The sequence below is a fragment of the Myxine glutinosa genome, chromosome 5 (genome assembly GCF_964187855.1).
Source record: "Myxine glutinosa chromosome 5, kmMyxGlut1.1, whole genome shotgun sequence".
Lineage (NCBI taxonomy): Eukaryota > Metazoa > Chordata > Myxini > Myxiniformes > Myxinidae > Myxine > Myxine glutinosa.
In genome coordinates, this window is record NC_136265.1 from 206,129,842 (window position 1) to 206,151,795 (window position 21,954).

Genomic DNA, 21,954 nt, shown 5'->3' on the forward strand with positions numbered 1-21,954 from the left:
ATTTCATATCTGAAGCAATGATGGATTCCATGACCTTGCTGATAATTGGGAGAAGGCTGATTGGTCTGTAGTTGCTGGGATCTGTTTTTGCACCTTTTTTGTGCAAAGCGGTGATGTTGGCAGATTTCCAAGCAGATGGAAGATGACCTTGAGCAAAAGAGAGGGTGAAGAGAACAGAGAGAGGGAGTGAAAGAGCGGAAGTACATGATTTTAGGACCCGTGGGCTGATGCCGTCAGGTCCAGTTGCAGAATCAGAGTCGAGGGTTGACAGACACTTTTCCACCTTGTCAGGAGGAAAGGACACAGAGTCCAGGAGCAGCTGGGTACGACTGGGTACGGTGGGTACAGAGAGGGATGGGTTTGGGACACAAGATTTAGAGGCAAACACAGACTTGAGGCATTCAGCTTTTTCATGTGCGGAGTCAGCTGTGTAGCCGTTTGAGGTAAGGGAGGGGATGGAGGGGGAACAAACACCAGAAACAGATTTGACCAGACGCCACCAGGATTTGGAAGAGGGAGACACATAAGAGAGTTCGGTCTTGAGAACGGAGAGATATTGTTTCCTGGCTCTCCTGAGGGTGGACACACACTTGTTTCGGGCTTTGTTTTGTTTTTTTTTTTGTTTTTTTTTTGGTATACAAGATCGAGGCTCGTGAAAGAGCGAACATTAATCACACAGAAAGACAAACCGACACATAAAACATATAACATCGGGAGCGGTAGACAAGATGGGGAGAGAGGGGGAAGGACACAAACACAACATTTGAGAGCAGGGACCGAGAGACATGGAGACATCGAGAGATCTGAGAGAGGGTGAGGGCGTTGGGGGGGGGGGGGGGCATGGGAAGGGGGCGGTGGGAGAGGTATAAAACATATGGACACTGCCAGGACTTCCAGGAAAGAAGTTGGAATTTCAAACAAGGTGGATCTGGGGTGAATTAGCGGGGGTAGAAAAGATCAAGGTTTTGGATGGGGGAAGATAAGAGATGGTGGTGAACAGCTGTTTTAAAGACCTGGAGGGAGGAGTGGGATTGAAGGGAGTGAGGGAGTTTGTTCCAGAGGTGGGAGAAAAGAGGCATGAAAGAGTGAAGGTGAGCAGAGAGCCGAGATTTCGGCAGTTTAACCATCAGAGGGTTGCTGGCAGATCTTGTGCGACCTGTAGGAATATTTGGGGGACAGAGCACAGAGAGAGCTGGGGGTGCAAGGCCGGAGAGGAGTCGGTAGAAGACAGAAAGACCACCTACCTGCCTGCGGTGAGTGAGTGAAAGGCCCTCAGAGATAGCTTCATCGCGGGAGATTCCAATAATTCTGAAAGCTTTGGTTTTAACAGCGTGAAGCCGAGCTAGGTGTGAGGCAGGAGCACCGGCCCATAGGGGAGAACAGTATTCCATTGAGCTGCGGATGAAAGCCTTGTATGTGGTGAGGAGCTCAGGTGTGCCGAGGAAGGACTTCGCACGACGGAGGATTCCCAGTCGGCGACTGGCTTTGGAGGCCAGCTTGGAAATGTGGTTTTCCCAAGAAAGATCATGGCAGATAGTGAGACCCAAAATCTTGAGCGACAGAACTTCTTGGAGAGGATTGTTGAGAAAGTAGATGGGAGGGTTGTCCAGTCGATCTTTTCGGAGAGACATAGTAAGAGTGTGAGATTTGTCAGGATTGAAAGACATGTTCCACTTGTTTGACCAGTCTGTGATTTTGTCCAGGTCTTCAGAGAGTGAGGAGGCAGCAGACTGCCGATCTGAGGGAAGAGGAATGGAGCGGCAGAGAGTGTGAAAGGAAATGAGATTTCCTTCCGTTGGATTTGCTTTCCAGGAGACGAAAGCAAGTTGTTTCTGGGCAATAGCCTCACCACAAGATTCCGTGTACCATGGACGGGAGGAAGGGTATGACAACTGAAGACGAGAAGGGATAAAACTGTGCATGAGAGAGAGCAATTTACTTTGGAAGAATTCCCAGGATGAGTTGATGTCAGAGGCAGTAGAGATGGGAGACCAGTCCAGATGATTGATGGCTGCTTAAAGACCGTGCCAGTTGGCCTGAGTGAAATGCCAGACTCGTCGACGCTGAGGAGGCTCTCTGAAAATGGTCAGAGAGATGTCCACTTTAACAAGCACATGATCAGAAGAGCCGATTGGAGCAGAAGAAGAGCAGCAGACATTTTCAGGGAAGTTAGTCATAACCAAGTCCAGAAGAGAAGATTCTCCGTTGACTGAGATCCGGGTTGGGAAATTGACAGATTGTGTCAGTCCCAGTGAGTCACAGAAGTCCTTTGCTGAAGAGCCATGGCTGGTGAGAGAGGTACCCACCCCCAGCCAACTGGCATGGTGACAGTTGAAATCACCACATATGAGGAAGAGAGAGTTGGGATGGGTAGATAGAAGTTGGTCCATATTATCTGACAGCGAGATGTAGATGGAGTCATCACTGTTTGGTGGACGGTACAACACGCATCTATCTATAATTCCAGTAATCTCTGTGTGTGTGTGTGTTTGTCTGTGTGTATGTCTGTGTGTCTGTGACCGCTGTTTCTCGACAACCACGGGTCCGATATACTTTAAACTTGCCAGGTATATTGCTGGGGACCTGAGGATGTGCCTTTTCAAGGTTTCATATTAATCGGAGAAGTAGTTACCAAGCTATGTCCAAAAAACGATTCAACCAATCAGAGAGCAGCGAGCTATCACGTGTGCCGAACGTGGCGAACAGACTCTGCCTCGGACGGCACATTTGAGAGCGTATTCATTTATTTCACGTTGGCAAACTATGTTGGCGCTATGTTGCCGTTAAACTATGTTTTAAAACTAATTAAAACTAATTTGCGATTCATCGTAACTGCGATATGCGACCTTCCGGACAGTCAAATGAGGACGTCACTTCCGGACTTACGGATAGTCATAGTGACGACGTACTGATGCTGAACGTGGCGAGCAGACGCTGTAAGGTACGATCGATTGTCGTACACGTTTATAATAACTCTGCCGATACAGGCCCGATTAACTGCAGCGCCATCCGAGCTGCGGCGTCGGGACGATACATTCATTGTACGGTCACATCACGCACTTACGGGCACGCCCATGGGCCCATGGGCACGCCCATGCATGCATGGGCGAAGACATTTTTTTTTTTTTTTTTGGCAAGGAACGGGCACCCACGTACGGGCACGTCCTAGTATGAACAAAAGGTGGGAGCAAAGGGGAAGCCGTAGCCAAAGGTATTCCTGGGGGTGAGGTGGAGATAAGGCAGTGCAGGGCGAGTGAGGAAGAGAGTTTTTTTATAAAGATAGCAACCCCACCTCCAGAACGAGGCTTAGGTCTATCATACCGGAGGAGGGAGTAACCTGGGAGAGATACCAAGGAATCAGAGACATCATGAAGGAGGAAGGTTTCTGTTAAGCAGATCACGTCTGGTTTGTCAGAAGCAACCTGTATGGAGAGATCAGTTAAGTTTGAGCGAAGGCCCCGGATGTTTGAGGTCCATACTGTTAAGGAAGAGGAAGGGGGAGCATCGGATACAGAACAGGGGGGGGGGGGAGCGGTAGGGCAGGATGTGGAAGAGGAGGAAGAGGTAGGGAGAGCTGTTGCAGGTGTGTCAGAGATTACAGAATAGCTTGGAGAAAGGGAAGAATGGGGCGGACAAAAGGTTTGATGGTGTTTGGGTGAGGCGCAGTGAGGTGTTATTTGAGGAGGGAGAAGAGTGAGGCAGAAGGTTGAGGAAGATGAAGGTGAAAGTTGGAAGGGGGAAGAAGCGGGGAGGACGCTTTGAGGAAGAGGGGTGAGAGGGGAGTCTAGGAGGGGAGGAATGAGGGAGAGTCTCGGAGGGGAGGGGTGTGGGGGGAGTTTAGGAGGGAAGGGGCAGGGGGGGAGATTTGAAAGGGATGGGTGTTTGGGAAGATTTGGGGGGGAGGGGCAAGGGGGAAGATTTGACAGAGATGGGTGATGGGGAAGTTTTGAAGGGGAGGGGTGATGGGGAAGTTTTTGAGGGTAGGGGTGATGGGGAAGATTTGGAGGGGAGGGGTGAGATTGGATTTTGAAAAGTGTACGATTTATAGGAAACGAACATTTATTGCAAAATGAGTTTCTTGAGACATTCGAGTCAAAAATACGTTTGAGGACGCTGAAGGATGGGTGGAGTTCTGGAGAGTTTAGGGAATGAATGAAAGATGCACTGTAAGAGATGAAATTTTTTTTTTGAATGAATAGAATTGGTGAGCAAGTCGAAAGCATCCTTTTATAGAAGAAGTAGAAAAAAGTGTTATAGAATATGACATAATAATAAAGTTCTTCAGCGGACAGATGAAACATGTATTAACAACTTGATCACGTGATCTCGAACAACGTGGTCGAAGAACGAAAGAACAAATAACGAAGAACGAAAGAGCAAAAGAACGAAGAACGAAAGAACAAATAAGAACGTACAAGCGGATAAGAACAGGGAAGGAAAAAAAATTTTTGGTTTTTTTTTTGAGATTTTAAAACAAGGGAGTATGGGTGAAAAGACCGTGAAAAACAGAGACCGACAGTAGTTGCAGCGCGATCGAAGAACCGCTGAGACAAAAAACAAAAGCCTCAAGCCAAAATCTGAGGACACGTTAGCCTACTACTACTAGCACTACACTAGGCCTCAGAATACACGATATGAAAAAAACCGACGATTCTGTACACAGGTATGAAAAACCAACACCGAGAAACCTATTAAAGTCACCCCAATAGGTACATACACCGAAAGAAAGATAAAGATACGCCAAAAACACAAATGTGAAAGATCACTTAGCTTCGAAAGCGTGAGCACATGGAACAGCTTCGAAAAGACGTGACCTCGCCGTGACCTCAAATCATTTTGGTTTGAATCAATTGATTTGAATCATTTTGGCAACGATTCCTCGTTCGTGGCCGCGGTGACAAACAATGACAACACCGATGAGAGCAATTGTCTGACAAAATTAAATGGGTTTTTAAACTTGTCGGGGCATTATATTATATAATCCGCAGCGGTTTGAACATTCTTAACCTTCCAAGGACGTATCGCACACACGGCTTTGAGAAATTCCCAACGGAAACTCCAATGGAAGGAGCAGCTGGTCTCCCACAATAAGGAATGTTTGTTTATAACACATGGGGGAGTGTGTCATGAGACGTGACGTATTAACAAATCGCTGGGTGAGGGTCGATGTTATCACCTTGATGATGATCAGTATTGCTAGGTGTAGGTAGGAATTAATTGAAAGTCGGGGTTGGGGGTAGGGAGCTGGTCGATTGATGCCAATGGGGTTTTGAGAATGACTGGTGATATATATATATATATATATATATATATATATATATATATGTATATATATGTATATATATATATATATATATATATATATATATATATATATATATATATATATATATATATATATATATATATATATATATATATATATATATATATACAGACTTGGCATTTAATATGGAATATTTTTTTTGTGGGGGTGAACTTACTTTTCAAGATGTCTTAGAACCAAAAGTTCATTGGAATTATGTTGAAATTATTCTAGATTTTGTTAATGTGACCTTTAAAAGAAACAAAAACCACATTTGACATTTCGAAACAAATAAATTGATCCTTGAAAGTGATGTAAACTGATATCGAACTCAATTCATGGACAGTACTGTGTTAAACTTCTGTACGTTTTCCAGAAGTATCTCTTTATTTTGCACATTAGCCAAATTTTTTTTTAACAAAAACAAAAGTTAAATTACGACTGGGATTACGGACAGTAAAATTACAGTTCAGTACTTCGTGTAACCCCCACGAGCATTCAGGAGAGCACGTACACGTTGAGGCATGCTGTTCACGAGATTTGCCAAGGTTTGGACAGGAATCGCTTGCCATGCAGTGACAATAGCCTGCTGCAATTCACGCACAGTGGTCGGCTGCTGGTCCAAGTGGTCGATTTGACGCGTTAATTCTGCCCAAAAGTTCTCTATCGGATTCATATCCGGGGACATGGCAGGCCACTCCATATGCTCTACGCCACAGTCAGCAAGAAAGTGTTGGATCATGCGAGCACGATGAGGCCGTGCATTGTCATCTTGGAAGACAGTTTCCTCGAAAGGCTGCACGAGCAAATGGAAGCAATGTTTCTTCCAGAATGGCCCTGTACTTGAACTGGTTCAGGTTTCCATTCAGAACAACCAGGTCAATTTTTCCCCCTGCATGAAAAGCAGCCCAAACGGTCACCCCACCACCTCCAGCTTGGACTCTTGGCACTATACAATCTTTGTTGTAGGCTTCATGCACTTGTCTGCGCACTCGGACGGAGCCATCTTGACGATAGACCAGAAATCTAGACTCGTCACTGAAGATCACGTGATTCCAGTGTCCTGGTTGCCATTCACGGTGCTCTCTGGCCCACTGCAATCGGCGCTGGCGGTGTTGTCTGGTCAGGCGTGGCTTTCTCAGGGGACGCCTGGCACGATAGCCTGCTTGAACCAGTCATTGGTTGACTAGCTTTCTGGATACAGGCATATTTGTCAGTTGCTGCCACTCAGCCCTAAGCCGATTAGCTGACTTGGTACGGCCATTGTGGACTAACCGGTGCAGCTGGCGATCAGCCCTCCTTGTGGTTCTGCGGGGACGTCCTGGCCTCGGTATTGGAGTAGGGATACCCCTCTGAGCATTTCGTTTCAGGATCTTTGACACCTGACCCTGAGTGATGTCATACTGCCGAGCAATAGCACGCTGTTTCATGCCATAATTTCGTAAAGCCACCACTCCATGACAAACAGCATTGTCGAGTTGACGGACCATCTCCAGAGGAAGCGGCAATAACTTTTGGAGACGTGCAGCAGTTGTTTTCCACTAATACAGAATGCAACAACCCTTGTATACCCGACTGTGAAGCCAATCATCAAATGCACCTGTCCGTACATTTTGCCACGCCACCTGTGATATAATCCTGTTGTTGACTTCTTGCTGTGACAGACAATCAGTGACATAGTTCTTTTAACAAATAAATCACCAAAGTGTAAAAGAAACTCACCAGATTGATATACTGAGTTAAGAAAGTAAACCCAAGTCAAGGACAAAAAAATATTCCATATTAAATGCCAAGTCTGTATATATATATATATATATATATATATATATATATGTACATATATATATACAGACTTGGCATTTAATATGGAATATTTTTTTTGTGGGGATGAACTTACTTTTCCAGATGTCGTAGAACCAAAAGTTCATTGGAATTATGTTGAAATTATTCTAGATTTTGTTAAAGTGACCTTTCAAAGAAACAAAAACCACATTTGACATTTCGAAACAAATAAATTGATCCTTGAAAGTGTTGTAAACTGATATCGAACTCAATTCATGAACAGTACTGTGTTAAACTTCTGTACGTTTTCCAGAAGTATCTCTTTATTTTGCACATTAGCCAAAAAATTTTTAATAACAAAAACAAAAGTTAAATTACGACTGGGATTACGGACAGTAAAATTACAGTTCAGTACTTCGTGTAACCCCCACAAGCATTCAGGAGAGCACGTACACGTTGAGGCATGCTGTTCACGAGATTTGCCAAGGTTTGGACAGGAATCGCTTGCCATGCAGTGACAATAATCTGCTGCAATTCACGCACAGAGGCAGGCTGCTCGTCCAAGTTGTCGATTTGATGTGTTAATTCTGCCCACAAGTTCTCTATCGGATTCATATCCGGGGACATGGCAGGCCACTCCATATGCTCTACACCACGGTCAGCAAGAAAGTGTTGGATCATGCGAGCACGATGAGGCCGTGCATTGTCATCTTGGAAGACAAAATTTCCTCGAAAGGCTGCACGAGCAAATGGAAGCAATGTTTCTTCCAGAATGGCCCTGTACTTGAACTGGTTCAGGTTTCCATTCAGAACAACCAGGTCAGTTTTGCCCCCTGCATGATAAGCAGCCCAAACGGTCACCCCACCACCTCCAGCTTGGACTCTTGGCACTATACAATCTTTGTTGTAGGCTTCATGCACTTGGCTGCGCACTCGGACGCGGCCATCTTGATGACAGACCAGAAATCTAGACTCGTCACTGAAGATCACGTGATTCCAGTGTCCTGGCTGCCATTGACGGTGCTCTCTGGCCCACTGCAATCGGCGCTGGCAGTGTTGTCTGGTCAGGCGTGGCTTTCTCAGGGGACGCCTGGCATGATAGCCTGCTTGAACCAGTCGTTGGTTGACTAGCCTTCTGGATACAGGCACATTTGTCAGTTGCTGCCACTCAGCCCTAAGCCGATTAGCTGACTTGGTACGGCCATTGCGGACTAACCGGTGCAGCTGGCGATCATCCCTCCTTGTGGTTCTCCGGGGACGTCCTGGCCTCGGTATTGGAGTAGGGACACCCCTCTGAGCATTTCGTTTCAGGATCTTTGACACATGACCTTGAGTGATGCCATATTGCCGAGCAATAGCACGCAGTTTCATGCCGTAATTTCGTAAAGCCACCACTCCATGACAAACAGCATTGTCGAGTTGACGGACCATCTCAAGAGGAAGCGGCAATAACTTTTGGAGACGTGCAGCAGTTGTTTTCCACTAATACAGAATGCAACAACCCTTGTATACCCGACTGTGAAGCCAATCATCAAATGCACCTGTCCGTACATTTTGCCACGCCACCTGTGATATAATCCTGTTGTTGACTTCTTGCTGCGACAGACAATCAGTGACATGGTTCTTTCAACAAATAAATCACCAAAGTGTAAAAGAAACTCACCAGATTGATATACTGAGTTAAGAAAATAAACCCAAGTCAAGAAGAAAAAAAATATTCCATATTAAATGCCAAGTCTGTATATATAACTAACTCCGAGGGCCTTTCACTCACACACCGCAGGCAGGTTGGTGGTCTTTCTGTCTTCTACCGACTCCTCTCTGGCCAACTCCCCCAGCTCTCTCTGTGCTCTGTCCCCCCAATATTCCTTCAGGTTGCACTAGATGTGCCTGCAACCCTCTTATGGTTAAACTGCCAAAATATAGGCTCTCTGCTCACCTTCACTCTTTCATTCCCCTTTTCTCCCGCCTCTGGAACAAACTCCCCCACTCCCTTCAATCCCACTCCTCCCTGCTGGTCTTTAAAACAGCTGTTCACTACCATCTCTTATCTTCCCCCATCCAAAACCTTGATCTTTTCTACCCCCGCTAATTCACCCCAGATACACTTTTTTAATTTTTTTATTCCATCCTCTTTCCTGGAAGTCCTTGCAGTGTTCATATGTTTTATACCTCTCCAACCTCCCCCCAAGCCCTCTCCCTCCCACAGTTCTCTCGATGTCCCTGCTCTCAAATGTTGTGTTTGTGTCCTTCCTCCTCTCTCCCAATCTTGTCTACCGCTCCCCTTATTTTTTGTGTTTTATGTGTCGCTTTGACTTTTTGTGTGATTAATGTTAGCTCTTTCACGAGCCTCGATCTTGTATAAAAAAATTAATTATATATATATTGTTACAGACGTGGCTTAGATGTTATTTACCGAGCGGTTTTGGTATGACCACGTCTGCACAAGTTACCCGATTATACCCGAAGGTTGACTAATCGCGCTACGCTAGGTCAATAAAGGCAATAAAGGAAAAGGACACACGGCTGGGTTTCAAATGACACGACACCCAGGGTTCAGTTCTCAAGACCTCCGGAGGAGGTTATATTAAGGCGGAAGGTCAGATTACAGGGACGAGAGGTACAGCATAGAAAGACAAGCACTTAGACACACTCTTATATTATTCCCAACAGACGACAGATAAACGGGACAAAAGGCTGACTCACACGGGGTTTGATGGCTAGGAAAGCGGGTATCGATGGCTCAAGGTGCACTCTTGGCTCAAGGACAGGGTCGACCCGGTCCGGTCTAGAGATGCGGGGAGGTCGCAGCGCTCGGATGGCGTCTTGTCTGCTCAAGCTGGGGGCGCATCTGACGTCACGTCCGCTACGTGGCCGCGTATATCCGGCGGGGAGTGACACGCCCTCGGCTCGTTAGCTCCGCCTCGTGGAATCGGCACGTTGCTTCTCATTGGGTGCGTGCGGGGGGTTTACCAGGCTCCGCCCTTGACGAGGAGCTGACAGCCAGCCCCTTTGTGGTAACCCCGTGGAGCGCATGGTCTGGAGCGCATTGTCAATGGCGGCTAACCGAGCCGGTGCCAGGACGCACACTCCCCCCCGCGCAGCGCCGTGCCCCTCTGTTGTTGTTGTTGTTGTTTGGGGAAGAAGATGGGAGGAGGTATGGGAAAGGTCCTAAACTCACTACTGGTGCCATATAATCACATTCTGGTGCAACGAAGAGTCATAATTAATGGAAACGAGTCCTTAACTGACATAGACTAAGAATAACTAGCAAGATGTCCGAAAGTTGTCTACGTGTGGTGCGGTGGACCTGGGCACGACATTTAATGGGGGAATAAGGGGAAGGTCGGCTCTACTGATTGTTGTTTACAGACAATGGGACTAGGGAATGGGGGATTGGGGATAGTTGGGGAGTATTGGGGAAATAGGGGAATATTTACAAGCGGATATGGAGGCCAAATTCCATATTCGCAACATTGCACCCTTCTCTACCCTCGGGGCGTCCCGACCCGATAAATTTTTACCTACTTTAGTGTGGCACGCAATGTAGTTCCCTCTACTATTAACTCTACCCTGAGTGCGACAGTTTTACAGATATTCACAAATGAGTAAATATGTCCCCCTGCGACGTTGCACCCTTCTCCTCACAGAAACACACCCACAGGATAACCGAATCCGGAAAGAATCCTCAAACTAAACATACAGCCGGTAGGGAGCATTATTTACACAAGACTACGCTGATATTTACACTACGATCCAGGACCTGTTTTTGGAGGAACACATGCAGATGTTATGCATAGAGAGAGCACGCATGCTAGCATCGATACACCAACCCACGAGTGCTCTGTGGCCTACGGCCTTTAATAATGTGCAGAGCACCCCTTCCAAGCATCAAGCACCACCCCATCACACAGTGAGCACCATCCGGTGCACCAATAAAGTGTTTATAAATCATTGTGTGGTGTCGCAGCCGGCCGATGTTCTGCCGCTGGTCTTGCCTTCATGTGGTGCACTTGGCCTTCTTACTTCTTTTAAACAAAATAAAGAAAGGCGCCAACCGCGTCCATTTCTTTATTGTGGCCGTCAGGGGGCCAACTGTTAGTGGTTCACCTGTTTGGCATAGGTGCCACGTTGACCCATAGGTCCTTCCACGGGTGGTGCTTTGCCGCAAAAGAGCTGCGGTCCATTGTGGGTGGCCACAAACATTGCGGTCCATATGGTGTATCGATCCAAGCAGCAAACAGCGAAAGTGCAGGCCCACAACTGCGTAGCCAGCACCTCTCTCTCCTCTCTCTCTACCCCAAAGCCAGATCCTCGGAGGTGGGAGCCAAAAGAAAAGACAAGTGAGTAAGGTGGTAAGGGCGCAAAAGTGCACGCAATATAAGATGATGCACACGGGGGGGCACATGGGAACCAGGTGAGACAGGTACGTTCCTATCGTACGCCCCCCCCCCCCCCACCAGGTAACCTACATGGCCCCTCCCTTACCCCTTACTGTATCCACAAAACTCAACACTACCCATAAACATCTATTTTACAAATCAACAAACATCCCTACTGTCTTCCCCGTTCCTCCCATAAACCAAATTCGTCTTCTCTCCCTCCTAACCAATCAAATTTGCCATTTTCAACTCTCATCAAAATTTGCCATTTTCAACTCAACATCAAAATTTGCCATTACCAATTCATCATCAGTCCCTCCTAGGGAGGGAGAGATGGAATCACCCCAATGTCTCATCCACGTCATGATGCGTCTCACCAATCCACACAGCAATTCTCATTTCCTGCAACAAAACAAAGAAAACACAGGTGTGGAGTCATCATCATCACCACAGGTAAGTGGCTGCGTATGGTGCGACAGGTTCATCAATCCTAACTATTTCCTAAGTGACTTTAACAACTTTACACTACCCGGGGTCTTTCTCCGGCCAAACCATTGGCCCTCTTACACTATGGGTTCTAAAAACCAATTCCCATTGGCCAAACTGTGGTGCTCTTCAATTTGGGGTCTCACTCCCCCGATTCATCTCCCGGTGCCCTCGTACAATTTCTGGGCTGCGACGTGTACCTCTCCCAGTGGGTCTACCCACCTGCACACCTCCACCACTGCAGTTGCCTCCGAGCTTACCTGCTCCTTACCCTAACCTAACTACCAGGGGAAGGCCCTCTGGCACTCTCCCCACTCGGTGCCCTCTCTGGCACTGGGCTACCCGGGTCCATCCTCCGGATCCTCGGGCCCCATCCACAACTCTACCGGCTCCCAGAGCCCACCTGCGGCCTCACCTGGCCGACATCCTCACAGTGGTGGAGTGCCCAACCAACTACACACACTAACAGGCTACACGCCCCGCCATTTCCACAACACTAATGCACCCATCCACAACACCATTCTGCAACCGCACCACAAATGCCAATATCCAACCACAACTTACCTATACCCTCTACCTAACACTTACACTACCCGCCCCGGGTATTCGTGAAAGGGGTCCACTCTTCCCCCATCCACACCTTCGCACCATGCACACCACTCCGTACCACTTACTCCAACTCTCTCCACACACCTGTACTTGCACACCTGTGCTCTCACACTTGGTGCCACCTGCACCCTTCTCTCCCCAAGCGCATTCGCGCTGATCCACACACTCACTACTCATACACTGCTCCACACACCTGTCCAATTGCACACCTGTGCAATCACACCTGTTCCATCCTCACACACACGGCATCATCTCAGCTAACTACTCCCTTCTGAAACTTGCGCTTCCCAGTCGTCCCTTTAAACTATTGCGCTCCCACGTCATTATCATCCACACTAATCTACCTGCGTCCCCACTACAGGTATCAGTCACTAACTAAACTTAACGTTACCTAATGTCAATCTCTTCTAGATCCCTACAATATAACCTAACCCACCCGGGCTAGTTTTCACTGCCATACACCCCATAAACTATAGCTCCTTTGCCCCCACTTCTGTGAGGGATGGTGGATTTGCCATCCCACCACATCGGGGGTCTCTCACTATCAATTTTGCACATCAAATTGCAACAAATTAAAAATTTGCCAATCACTACCCATCATCTGCCAATCACTACTGCCTATCCCTTGCCAATCATCAAATTTTGTTTTTCTCCAATTTTGGGTCCAAAACACTAACCTCATCACCCAGTCGACTCACTAATACCTCTCGGTGCGCCAATCCCTGTCCAAAGCCCGGCTTCGTAAAGCCAAGCAATGGATGCTGGTTGTTTTGTGCCGGCGGCTGGATGCGTCCGGCACTCGGTGCAGGGACGGGGGCTTACCCGGGCCGAGATCCCACGCATCACCTCGGCGTGGAGCCATCCAATGTCCCGATCTCGACCTGCCGGCACGTCTCAACAAAACGTGGTCGCCATAACGACCCTTCCTATCGGGCTGCCAGCTCCGCCTAGTGGAGCCTGGACGCGGCCGTTCAAAGCGAGGCCCGGCACGCACCGAGGGCCTGCTTCGGCTAAAAGTCGCTCTAACCTCTAACCCGTGTAACGTCGATGCTTCACCTGGACGCTTACACCCCGCAGCCCGTTCCTTGCTCACACATCCAGCCGTGCCCATGCTCCTCGTACCTTTCCTTACACACCCAGGTACACCCATTCCACTCACAGCCTTGGTCACACACCTGACCACCGAGCACCTTGGCACACATTCGTTGCTCGCACACCTCACCAATACACCGCTTCGCGCCCCCTCCTCTGTCACCTCCTCTGTGACAATCACAGGTGTGCTCTCATTCTCACACCCAACCACGTGCCTCACCACCAACTCCAGCGTGCATTCCCACTCACGCTCTACCATTCCAGGTGTGCATCCTTCCATCCCAGGTGTACATCCTCGCTCACCTGTCACAACCAACTCACTCTCCTTGTCACTCTCACTACTCTCACCTCCATTCTTGACAGCGCACTCACCCTTACTCTTGACAGCGCACTCTTTCCTCGTGCACCTGTCCGTCACACACCTTTCTCGCGCACACTCTCCCGTTACACCCTCTGTAACACTCACCACAGGTGGACACTCTTCCTTACTTCTGACAGCGCACTCTTTCCTCATGCACCTGTCCGTCACACACCTTTCTCGCGCACACTCTCCCGTTTCGCACACCAGACCTGTCGCACACTTCACCCACGGCCTCTCACGAACACCCGGGTCTATCTCGACCCCCAAGTATGCACGACCATATTGGTCACCACTTACACCGGGTCCTCTTCCTCTTCGCTTCTCCTCCATCACCTGCGAATCCCTCATCCGGTTAATGAGCACATCATCACGATCCAAACACAGACTTTGGACCAATTCTTTTATCTCCTCTTTTATCTCTTTCTTATCCCCTCTCCGTCGCTTCTTAATTTCGCTCATCCCTTCTTCCACTTCTTCTAATTTGTGCTTCACCTCTTTTATTCCCCGGTACGTCTCCTCAAGCTCATCCTCTAAGGCTACCTTGACCGTTTCCAGGTGCGTCCTCACCTGCCGGTCCTTCGTCTCCATTACCTCTATCACCTCGTCCAACCTCGTTGTCAGTCCCTCACGTACCATCTGACATTCCCTCTTTGTCGCTATCAAGTCGTTTTTTATGTCGTTTTGTGTCGCTTTCAACCCTCCTAATACCGCAGTGTTCCTTTGAACCTGCTCCGTTAGTCCTTTTTGTCCCTCCGTCAGCTGTTCCACCTCCTGCGTCAGGACCTCTATGCCCCCTTGTAACTTTACAGTCCCCTTTCTCACCTCCTTCTCCATGTGCTCCTTACAGTGCCTCACCTCCTCGCGCACTCCTCCGACCTCCTCACTCACTCCTCTTCTGATCTCCTCTCCCATCACTTGCATCTCCTGCCCAGATGCCACCCTCATCTGCTCCATTTCCTCCCTGTGAGCATCCAGTTTGGCTTCTACCCCCATTCTGACCCCCTCTATCTGCTGCCCCATTTGGTTAACTTCCCTTTCCGCTTGGTCCCTCATGTCCCTCAATTTGCCTTCCATTCTGTTTTCTAACCCCTCTAACCCAGTTTTCACTCCCTCTATCTGATTCTCCTGGGCAGCCATTCTATTTTCTACCCCCTCTAACCCAGTTTTCATCCCTTCCATTTGATTCTCTTGAGCGGCCATTCTGTTTTCTACCCCCATTAACCCATTTCTCACCTCTTTTATCCCATTGTCTAACCCCTCAAAATTTTTGTCTACCTTCTCACCAGTACCCCTCGCTTCGTCCCTCATTACCCCCATTTCGTTTCCCATTTGTCCCATACTGCTTTTCAAACCTCTAATTTGGTCTCCCAATTGCTCACCCATTTGTTCCATAAGGGCCCTCATTTGCAACATAAAAAGGTTCGGATCCAGCAGGGGCGCTGCCACGGTCGCGGGCGCGGTGATCAGCGAGGCGCCATTTTGCGCTCCCGCAATGTCGGGCACAACGACGCTATTTTGTGCGTCTGCTACCCTCGCTGCTTCGCTCTCCTCCTGTCCCTCATGTCCCTCAATTTGGTCCTGGACCGACCCTGCCTCACTCTCCCCTAGCGGACCCCAGCTGTCTTGGTCTGCCATAGCGCGACTTTCAAAATTCGGGTTTTTATACAACAAAACAAATTTCGGCCGTTATAATTTCGTCGAGCGCAGTAAACGCGCTCTGAATCGATTCTCCCTCCCTGGTTTGGGCCTAACAACGCGCGGGAAACGCGCTCCGAATCGATTCTAATTGTTACAAATTTGGGCCTAATAAATTTAGTCCCGGGTTCGAATTCCACTCCTCGACACCAATTGTTACAGACGTGGCTTAGATGTTATTTACCGAGCGGTTTTGGTATGACCACGTCTGCACAAGTTACCCGATTATACCCGAAGGTTGACTAATCGCGCTACGCTAGGTCAATAAAGGCAATAAAGGAAAAGGACACACGGCTGGGTTTCAAATGACACGACACCCAGGGTTCAGTTCTCAAGACCTCCGGAGGAGGTTATATTAAGGCGGAAGGTCAGATTACAGGGACGAGAGGTACAGCATAGAAAGACAAGCACTTAGACACACTCTTATATTATTCCCAACAGACGACAGATAAACGGGACAAAAGGCTGACTCACACGGGGTTTGATGGCTAGGAAAGCGGGTATCGATGGCTCAAGGTGCACTCTTGGCTCAAGGACAGGGTCGACCCGGTCCGGTCTAGAGATGCGGGGAGGTCGCAGCGCTCGGATGGCGTCTTGTCTGCTCAAGCTGGGGGCGCATCTGACGTCACGTCCGCTACGTGGCCGCGTATATCCGGCGGGGAGTGACACGCCCTCGGCTCGTTAGCTCCGCCTCGTGGAATCGGCACGTTGCTTCTCATTGGGTGCGTGCGGGGGGTTTACCAGGCTCCGCCCTTGACGAGTAGCTGACAGCCAGCCCCTTTGTGGTAACCCCGTGGAGCGCATGGTCTGGAGCGCATTGTCAATGGCGGCTAACCGAGCCGGTGCCAGGACGCACACTCCCCCCCGCGCAGCGCCGTGCCCCTCTGTTGTTGTTGTTGTTGTTTGGGGAAGAAGATGGGAGGAGGTATGGGAAAGGTCCTAAACTCACTACTGGTGCCATATAATCACATTCTGGTGCAACGAAGAGTCATAATTAATGGAAACGAGTCCTTAACTGACATAGACTAAGAATAACTAGCAAGATGTCCGAAAGTTGTCTACGTGTGGTGCGGTGGACCTGGGCACGACATTTAATGGGGGAATAAGGGGAAGGTCGGCTCTACTGATTGTTGTTTACAGACAATGGGACTAGGGAATGGGGGATTGGGGATAGTTGGGGAGTATTGGGGAAATAGGGGAATATTTACAAGCGGATATGGAGGCCAAATTCCATATTCGCAACAATATATATATATATATATATATATATATATATATATATATATATATATATATATATAATATATATATATATATGTATATATATATATATATATATATATATATATATATATATATATATATATATATATACGTATATATATATATATATATATATATATATATATATATATATATATATATATATATATATATATATATATATATATATATATTGTTGCGGTTCTGCCACCGGCCTTCTCCCCTTACCAACGGGGGATTAGTCCCCTTGTCTTGACTGACCTGGCGCGACCCGGGACCTATTACGTCCCTTCCGGACAGCGCTAAATAGGGTTGCAGGACCAAATTCGCTGTTACCTAAGTACGAGCGTTGCCCTGGAAGCGAGGAAATAAGCCCTGCACGAACCACGTGTGTTGGTGATACGCCGAGCGGTTGCGTACACGTGATCCGCGCCGTTATTACTTACTAGACCCCGATTCAAGCGGTTCTATTCGTACCACGCTTAGTCAATGGCGAAATCACAAAGACGATCGAATTGGAAAGAAAGGAAGAACAAATGGTTTAATTACTATCACACGTATTTCCAGGACAGGATGAAGAGACACAGAGCAGCTTATACAGTCTTATTTTTAATACCCAGGACAAACGGGCCCGTCTCACACACACACTCACACGGGGATTGCTGATGGGCAGGTTGATGTTCACCAGCGCGTCCAGGGAAGGCTCCCGTGCAGCTCTCTCCGGCCCCGGCACGTCCCTTGGAGATGGATGTCGGTGAAAGCAGGAGCTCGCCGCGTGTCGTCTGAACGGAGCGGGTTATCACGGGGCGAATGGTAGGGAGCGGACTTTGGCGCGGCTGGCGGTTATTCACTTGTGGCTATGGCCGCGTTCACTCGTGTAGCCGAAATGCGCTATATGCATTACCGGCGCATCTGGCTGCGCCCGCGTACTTGTATGGTTCAACGCCTCTTCTTCTCTCTCTCTGCGCAGGTCCTCAAACAAATCCTTTACGAGCAGGTCCTTTTGCCACTGCCGTGTGCACGCGAGTCCCCTTATCAAGCTCCCTCTCTGCAAGTCCTTTGCAATGCGCTTATCCTCTGCCAGTCCTTTCGCCACTGGTACAAGTCCTTCAAGTCCTTTCGCTCCCTCTCTGCAAGTCCTTCTAAGGGCTTTGCGCAGCGGGTTATATAGGCACGCCCCGCTAACCTTCTGGAACTCACCAGACGCGCTTCCCCACGCCCTCTCACGCCATGCCGCTAGAGCTATGATTGGCTGGTGGCTCTTACCGTCATCGCCTCTGCCGCTCCCGACCTCAACGCCGCCCCCACCTTTTTAGGCCTACCTTGTGTTAGCTTGACTAGGGGACAGCCAAATGGGGCGCGGGATGGATTACGCCCATAGAGGTAGAATTGGAGGTGGGAGCAAAATGAATGGGGCCTACTCTCCTGTCTTTACACAAAGCTGGTATTAAGAGGGTAAATGGCCTATTCTTACACATACTAAGACATAACTATACTACAAATGGGCCTATATGTTGCTCATGTGACTAACTATGGGGGGGCAAACCTTTAACCTTTAATGCCTTCAATGTGCCAATCTCAAAACCGCAGCACTATATATATAGCAGGGTGGCCCTTAAACGGGGTGAAAATTTTGAAATGTTATATTTTAAATGTAAATGTTTAAATTTAAAAATGTTTAAATGTTTAAATGTTGGGATAGAAACACAGCAGTCAAAATTTCATACAAGTCTGTTTATATTTCGAGGTAGTCCAGGCACCTTCAAGAATCAAGATTTTATATATAGAGAGCACACAACAAAATATACTACTGTACAAATACACTTCTTAAAGTTCTTTTCATTTCTCATTCTATTTAGCATTCCTGATGTTATTATATTTCCTGATGTTATTATATTAGTTTCTAGTCAAGGAAGGTTCTCACCAACATAAGTCATGTCATTGCTGCCTGATTTTAGCCAATGTTGCTTTCCGACAGTCGGGATAAGTACGGCAGTGTTCAGATACGACCTGAAGTAAGAATTGGAGTTGCTCCTCATCCTTGGTAAGGAGCCGGTTGTAACTTTTCATTAGGGCCACACCTCGTTCAGCGTGGTCATTTACGACCTTCAACTCCCTGATCTGTTCCACAGCAGCTCTGTAGCCTTCATGGTCACCCCATGTGCTTGCATCCACAGTTAAAAATTCTGACGAGATTTTCAACTTTTCGAATAATGTTTTTGTGTGTGGTGACACAAATTCTTCAATTCCCTTCTCGCTTAAGGCTTTCATGTCAGGCCGTGGCATCTTTGATGGTTCTTCATATAATGGACGCTCGCCTTTCAGTGCTTCCACCATCAGTTGTTTAGTAGCGATAGGCACTTGTTTGTAGAAGAAGGCCAACCCCACCAGCTCTTCTGACAAGTACCACAGATGGTTCCTCAACTTCTCACTGGTGGCTGTTGAGGTTGCACGACTTGCAGTCTTGTAAGAGATCAAGGTCTTCATCAGCAGCAGATCATTCATTGGAGCTTCAGCTGCACTTCGAGATTTCATCCAGGCTTGCAAATACACTTCAGGAATAAACAGACAAATTTCTCGTCGGCCATTCCTCTCTAGTGCCGTCAGCTTGAACTGTTTGTGGAAAAGCCAGATTTTGAGACTGTAGATGGCCTTCGACATCCATCTTGCATGATGAATCGCACCAGGAGCATGGAAACGAATGCCACGAGCAGGAACTCCTCCAAGAAACAAAATGGCCAGTTCCAGAAGTTCTTTATAATCATCCCGTGGCTGATTGAGGTCAAGCTGCTTCTTTGCAAAGTCGATAACTTTATCAGTCACAGGGATTATCTGTGATATGTGTTTTTAGTGTTACATGACCTCAATCACATGGCCTATAGGGGGAAATGTTCAAGGATGCTGGACTACCTCTAGAGTGCTTAGCATTTCAAACTTTCAAAAATAAGGGCCACCCTAATATATATATATATATATATATATATATATATATATATATATATATATATATATATATATATATATATATATGTCAAGTAGTAGATTTGTTATTGCCTAAAGTTCAGTTACAGACGTTGGTTGCTAATGTGTTATGATTTATATGATGTTTAAAAATGCTATTTTCATAAAGTTAATAAAGGGTTTTTGCTTCGTTTTAGTTTTGGATGAGGAAAGGCTTAAAATGAGGTCATGCTGGACAATTGTATACGTGTGCTTTTTTCGAGGCTGGTCGTAAAACCACGCCCACATGCGCGTGTTTTTGCGTAAACCTATCGTTGACCATATATATTTTGTTTTAATCACAGCAACGCATGACTCTGTATAAACATGCTTTGAATTACTCATGTGAACCCATATATTTGCTCTGGGCTTATCTGGCCAAGCATGCACTCTTTGTGAGTTACATTTCTGTTTTCTCGGAGCCCAGAGAAACATTTGGTCCGAATGATAAGGAAGGGCTGACTCCCCCGAATGACAGAGCGGATGACGGTGGGGGCTTGGCCCACCGGGGAGGAACCTCTCCCAGTGTTGTTTGTTCCCTCGGAGATTTCCTGATAAAACGTGTCCCTATATAAATGGACTGGGAATCAATGTGTTTCCAGGAAGGCTTGACTTGGCATGAGACTGGCTCTTGCTGTAGATGTCTTGGCTTCTTCCGGATCTGTATAAGTTGGTTTTAAATAAAGCTGCGTCATTTTTCAGGCTATTTGTGGACTTCTTTCCAAACGAAGAGCTGATTCTTCACAGATGGTACCAGGAGTGGGGTCAGCACCGGACGACGGGAAACGGAGCCCGAGGGACAGGAGGAAGGCTGCCTGAGGCGCGCCGGCACGTGGATTTGATTAAAGGTGGGAGTTGTTTTATATCAGAGGGCTATTATTCCAAATTCGTACCTTCCTCCCTCAAGCGGGCTTAGTCTCCTTGTCTTCCGCGATGCCTGCACTCGAACAGAGATTGTAAGTAAAGGCTCATTTTAGGCCTCAGAATGACGTAGCTTTGTTAAAGCCAGGATAAACAAGTAAGGACTTAACAGTAAGCTTAAAGTTACAGTTAGCACCAGGAGGGGAAAATGAGGTCGGACAGCCATATAGGCTGAAGCCAGGTGGCCAAGATTTTTCCAGGAAGGAACAGCCCAGAGACAAGATGGGGTATGCCATTGCATGCCAGGGAACGAAGGACTGTGGCTAACTTAGATAGAAGGCCAAAGCAACAGAGGTCCAGATAGAAACAGGCCAGGACCTGGTGGACAAGAGAAAATAAATAAGCTCACAGGAAATGGGCCAGGTGGCCACAGGGTGAGAAGGACAGGAATGGTTTTTGAAATATTGAAATTTTAAGCATTGCAGCTATAGTTATTGAAGCTACAGGACAGAGGACAATTAAGTAAGCAGTTAAACAAGTAAAACAGCGAGTGATGCCGCTGGACCAGATACCAGACCAAGACCCCCCAACCCCCCAAGACCTGAGCTCAGTCCCGGGGCTCTAGGCAACACCCCCCACCCCTCCAAGACCTGAGCTCAGTCCCAGGGCTCTAGGCAACACCCCAACACCCCCCACCCTGCCTTCCCTTTTTCACCTCAACCCACCCCCGTCCAAACCCGTCCCAAAAATCCTTTTCCTTGAATGAGAGACGTAACATGAATGAGCAAAGATTGTTTGGGAGTGGCTGGAGAAAGGCATGATTTGAGTCGATCTGAGTTTCGCGCGAAGTCTGGGAGACTTCTATGAGTATATGAATGAGGAACGAATGTATATTGGGATGTTAATTGACGTGTGTATCTAGCCAATGTATCTGTCTGTATGACATATGCAAAGCAGAGGGGTTCGGTGTGAAGCTTTGTAAGTGATCTGCTCGACGTGCGGGAAATTCAGGCCGGGAATGTCCATTTTAGCGTCTATCCGAGAGAACAGGCGAGGTCCTGAACTGAGTCCGGATTTTCATCTGTTTGGGAGTTGTTTGGGAAGCGAATTGATATAAA